Here is a 6,446-nt window from a genome sequence, read left to right on the forward strand (position 1 = left end):
CTAAATTTGTGGTATCATCCAAAACTAATGTAAAGTATCAAACAACAGAAGAATAATTGATTATTACATTTTAACAGAAGTGTAGATAGAACATGTTAAAAGAGAAAGTATGGATGGATTAATAATCCATATTTTTACAGCTTGTCCCTCATAGTGTGTACAAAATAATAGGTGTATAAATGACACAATATGCTACTGCATACGTCAGCAGACTAATTAGGAGTCTTTGTTTGTTTACTTACTACTAAAAGACAAGTTGTCTAGTATGTTCACTATTTTATTTAAGGACTAAATTACAATAATAAACATATGTTTCATCTACCCTAAGATTTCTTGTTAAAATAAAGCCAATAATGCCATTTTTTGTGGTTCCCCTTATTTAGAAAAGTACCGAAATACATTTTGGTACTAAAATATTGGTATCGGGACAACACTAGTACTGCTTGAAATGGCATGCCTTTTAAACGTTAATAGTATCCATTATTGCAACAAATACTTCAGTATATTATCATACTTTCCAAACATGTTTTTTTTTAAATAAAAAAACTTTACAGCAAACTACCCATCAAATTAATAAAAATGACAATACATTTTACGTTGTTCTTTACAGCATGTTACTGGAAATTGAAAAAAACTGCTACGTTTTTTTTGCGATAACATTCTGTTGACTGAGCTGCCAGTTTAATATAACAACTGTTGGTGTGTTAGCATTGTCACAGTCAGTCAGTACACCACATGTAGGAGAAGTCTTTCATAACTTGGACGAATCGATACTGTGAGTGTGTGTGTGAATTATATTTATATAGCGCTTTTTCTCTAGTGACTCAAAGCGCTTTACATAGTGAAACCCAATATCTAAGTAACATTTAAAGCAGTGTGGGTGGCACTGGGTGCAGGTGGGTAAAGTGTCTTTCCCAAGGACACAACGGCAGTTACGAGGATGGCGGAAGTGGGGATCGAACCTGGAATCCTCAAGTTGCTGGCACGGCCACTCTACCAACCGAGCTATACCGCCCCAGATACCACCACTATCATCAGTATATGATCCATACAAGGTTGATATTTATATTTTCTGAAAATCTTCTTTTGGGTGTTAATGTTTACAAACTCGGGGAATAATTCCCTGTACACTAGAGCAGTTTTACTTGACGCCTAAATATTTTGGTTCAGTCCTTGATCGTCATCTGAGCCTCTCTGAAAACACAGATTTTATCTCGAAGAAATGTTCTCATCGACTGAGTCTCCTGAAAACATGAAGCTGTCTCGGGGACTGACAAAGCTCGGGTATTGTGCGCATATCCAATGTCTTAACCCTTCACTTGACTTGTAAGATCACACTTTTTCTTTTTTGTTAAGATCAAACTTTACAGAATTGTTCCACCAGCTGGGAAGCTTCTAACCCACATGGATGAGCAGAAAAGCTGAGAGGGCTCACATCCTCTGACACTTTCAGCTTGTGAGGTCTGGGAAGTGCTACCAGAGCTCGCTTTGCATAAAATATTTCATAACAAATGTCATTGCTATTTGTAATTCCATAAAGTGAACATTCCACATATGACCTGTATTGCTCTACAGTCGTGCTCTTTAGAAACTTCACTATCCACAGATTTCTTCTTTGTCATATTATATTTACATTTTATTTTACAACGTAGCAGCACTTTATTCAATTATTTTCTGCTACGCCCCTAAGGAAGAAGAAAACTCTGCCTATAAATAGTATAATTTCTCTATAAAATTGTTACAAGTACACCTCTGCGTAACATTGTATCCTTATTAACATTAAAATAAACTAAAAAGACGAACTAAATATGGACCAACTGACAAAAATAATAACTTCAGCATTTTAGTCTGTAACAATTTGTTTTTAAATGCATCAATTTGCCTGAAATAAAAAATGTAATTCCTTTTTTTAAACTATAACCATTTTCTGACCGACTGGAACCGTTTGAGGTTGAAAAATAAAATTAAATAGACTCAATAAATAACAAGGCATTCAAATTGATCAGCAACATTAATTCAAAAGCACAATGTATAAAACACACTAATCTACAAAACGTAAATGAATAAAAACAATTTTATTTATTCATAAATTTAAGAAGTCAAGATGAATGACTATAATCAGCACATTTTGTAGCGCACATATTTTTGAAGTGGGGTTTGAAGTGAGATACTGCATGATACTGATAAATCACGTTCCCCGATTAGCATCACACCGTGCCCCCCCTGGCATCACACCGTGCGCCCCCCCAGGGAGGCCCGCCCCACTATTTGAGAAGGACTACTTTAGGCTAACAAAACTGCTATCAATCAGCAGCTGTCCAGCCAAACTGGAGACAAACTCTTTCGAGGCACTTCATCTTGGACATAATAAATAACACAGCTTTGATCGATTTGGAATGACAACACAATACTAACACCGAATGCTAACAACACGGCTAATGGTCGCAGCTGCGACTGTCAATTTGACCAACTTTGGGCAGAACAATTTACGCCCGCGGTTTACGCACACGGAAGCCAAGTTTTAACTTCGAGGAATTACTCAAGATGTGATTAAATATTTTTTTATGTAGTGGTTGTGTTGTAGTGGCCGGGTGACAACCATAGCAATGACGCTTGGAAGCTCCTGCAGTGAGTGCTGTAATCTACAGTAGAACACACTCGAGGCTACTATATTGGGTGAAACGACTGTGAAATAATCTAATTTTGTTCAAAAATAGTGTTTACATTTTTTAAATTCTGTAACTATGAAAATATTTCATTTATTAACAATAATCCTACTTTGTTTGCCACGGTAATTAATGTTCCAACGAGGGCCGTAACAGGAGTGTGACAGTCAGAAAAGTATTGTATATTATGTTAAACAGCAATGACCTGACCATGATGAAAATCAAAAACCGGTTCTTGTTCTGAACCGGTTCCCAGTATTTCAATTCCTAGGAATCACTTGCCATTTTTCAAATGAGTACTTGAACGATTCCCATGGGAAAGTCACGTTTATGAACCACTCTATGTCCTCCTAGTAGTCCTCTGGCGTAGATACAACAGGTACTAACCAACACCGCCTATCATGTCAGTGCTATTGCCTGATAAGTTGACATGAATGCATTCTCGTTTAGATGAGTCAGACGAGAGACAGATTCTGACTGGTTAGGAGGCGGGTAGTAATAGTTCCAGGTCACGTCTGCCGCGAGCTCCTCCCTTCACCGCGGCAGTGTTTTAGACAAATGTCACAGAGCAGTGAATACATTTGTGGTCAAAAGCTTGCACAAATTTGCCACAGTAATCCTGATTTTCGATAGTTTAATGTTCATTGCAATCAGAGAAAAGTTGCATGTTTTTCTTCATCCAGATTTTCACTAAGTCATTATATTATATAGGTGAACTCATAAAATTAAAATATCATTCATGTCAGCAATTCAACTTCAAATGTGAAACTAATGTGTGATATTAACTCATTACATGCAAAGTGAGATATTTCAAGCCGTTATTATAATTTTGGTGATCATGGCTTACAGTTTTTGAAAAAGCCCAAATTTTCAATTCAAGGTTTTCATAAACTGTAAACAACAATCATCAAAATTATATCAAAAGAAGGCTTGAAATATTGTGAGTTGCATGTTATAAGCCTGTCATATGTTAGTTTTACCTTGTAAATCTAAACGTATATTTGCAATATATTAAAATGTATTTAATATATATGGTATATTTTCTAGGGAGATGACAAAGATTCTTAAAAGTTTTTAAAATGTTACTTGTGTAATTGTAACAATTTATTTAGTGAAATTCCTCAGAGGAATATTTATTTCTTATATTTATTTTCAAAAAAAAAAAAATTGTTCTATGATATATGCCTCTTAAAGGGGAGTTGCACTTTTTTGGAATTTATTATTTTATTTATTGTGGTTTAATCTATGTCCAGGTTGTTTTTAAAAATATATTTCAACTTTAGTTTTGGGGGTACAATTAGTACTCATGTTTTTAAATTAATGAATCATCGTAAAATAATTTGTGACACAATATCAATCAAAATAATCGTAATTATTATTTTTGCTATCATCGTCCAGCCCTAATTTAGAAGTACCTTGAACTTACAAAGCCAACAGTGTGGTGTTAAAGGGGAACTGCACTTTTTTTTTTACATTTTGCCTATTGTTCACAATCATTACGAAAGACATGACGACGGATGATTTTTTTTTAAATGCATTCTATCTCGTAAATAAATGTAAATAGAAGTCTGATTACAGCGGAACCAATGGGATGTCCTCTGTTCAGCCCATAAAACCCAATAAAAAAACATCCAACAAGCGGCATTTACATTTGGTGACTTGAATATTAACCAAGTATTAGTGGTATTGTTATTATAAGTGCTAACGCAGACAAACTATTTGTAGCAGCGCCGTGATCACCAGTTTATGTGCCAATGTTTACATCATCGACAGATCAGCGGTTTCCCCGTTTCATTGCTCATCAAACTTTATTGTGGATCACAAATCATGCCTCTCACCTGGATAGTAGAAGGATGAGGACGTATTCTGACAAGTTGGTATACTTTGACAGCCAATTTAGACCCGGAAATGACGAGAACGACACGAAAAGACGTTTGTTCCACCCCCCTTTTGTTTGCAAGAATTATGAGTCATTCTCTATCTAAACGAGAATATATGAATATTCAACCAGTCAGCATCCTAATGACAGCAGACTTTGTACAGTAAGTGATATTTTATTATGTTTGTTGGCTCTCATAATGTCTGCAGTGAGTAGTAATCAGTGATAATGTTGAAAAAACAAGCGAACATTGTGATGCGTTTTTTAAACAATGCTTAAAATGAGCAAAATACGTAAATAAAGAATATTATTATAAATGTTGCTACATTACAAATATATTTACATCATGTATATAAAACCTTAATGGAGGTGTTTGGATGTTTTTTAAGGGCTTTATAGGCAGAATAGAGCAACTCCATTTTAAGTGGACTTTGGATCTCATTTTTTTAATTATTTACAATGTATTAAAAAATAAAATACATCCGTTGTCATGTCTCTCATAATGATTGTGAACGATAGGCAAAGTTCCCCCAAAAAAGTGCAGTTCCCCTTTTAGACCTCACTGTTGGCTTTGTATTATCCATCCATCCATTTTCTACCGCTTGTCCCTTTTGGGGTCGCGGGGGGTGCTGGAGCCTATTCATGATAATTTATGTGATGATTATTCATTAATTAAAAAACATGAGTATTGATTGTACCACCAAAACTAAAGTTGAAATACAGTTAAAAAAATAAAAATGTATATAATTTAAACCACAACAAATACAATAATAATAGCAATAATAATACATATATATATATATATATATATATATATATATATATATATATATATATATATATTAGGGCTAATATATATATATATAACTAATCGATTAAATCGATTATAAAAATAGTTGGCGATTAATTTAGTCATCGATTCGTTGGATCTATGCTATGCGCATGCGCAGAGGCTACTTTTATTAAAATGTTTAATTTTTTAATTTAATTTTTTTAATAAACCTTTATTTATAAACTGCAACATTTACAAACAGCTGACAAACAATAATCAAAATAAGTATGGTGCCAGTATGCTGTTTTTTTCCCCAATAAAATACTGGAAAGGAGAGAAATGTAGTTTGTCAATTTTATCCGATTATTAATCGATTAATCGAAGTAATAATCGACAGATTAATCGATTATCAAATTAGTTGTTAGTTGTAGCCCTAATATATATATATATATATATATATATATATATATATATATATATATATATATATATATATATATGTATGTGTGGGAAAAAAATCACAAGACTATTTCATCTCTACAGGCCTGTTTCATGAGGGGGGGTACCCTCAATCATCAGGAGATCTCCTGATGATTGAGGGTACCCCCCTCATGAAACAGGCCTGTAGAGATGAAATAGTCTTGTGATTTTTTTTCCCACACATACATATATTGCGCTCTACTACGGTATCGAGCACTATTTTTTGGATAACCTTATTAAGACATATATATATATATATATATATATGTATATATATATATATATATATATATATATGTATATATATATATATATATATATATATGTATGTGTCTCTATACATACATATATATATATATATATATATATATATATATATATATATTTATATATATATATAATTATATTTGCCTTGGTGCCCTTCTAACTTGCCTTGGTTCCCTAAAATATGAGCCCTCCTTTAAGGCAACACTTGCCTTGACCTTAAAAAGTTAAAATTTGAGGCCTGGATGTGGTGTTGCTTTGTAAAAGTAGAGTTGTGTCTGGGTAACAAAAACAAAAGGTGGACGAACGCAGAATGTACTGAAACGGCTTTGCTACCTCAATTTAGCAATTTTTTCACTCCCGTATCGTTAAGGGGGAAAAAACC

At 33.5% G+C, this 6,446-nt stretch overlaps 1 protein-coding gene across 2 annotated transcripts in view; it reads right to left on the reverse strand.

Moving 5' to 3' along the window:
• The window catches only part of zbtb8b (zinc finger and BTB domain containing 8B), a 58,247-nt gene that overhangs the window by 51,070 nt on the left and 731 nt on the right, over positions 1-6,446 (reverse strand). The gene's annotated exons all lie outside the window — the stretch shown is intronic.

The sequence above is a fragment of the Nerophis lumbriciformis genome, linkage group LG21, assembly GCF_033978685.3.
Source record: "Nerophis lumbriciformis linkage group LG21, RoL_Nlum_v2.1, whole genome shotgun sequence".
NCBI lineage: Eukaryota > Metazoa > Chordata > Actinopteri > Syngnathiformes > Syngnathidae > Nerophis > Nerophis lumbriciformis.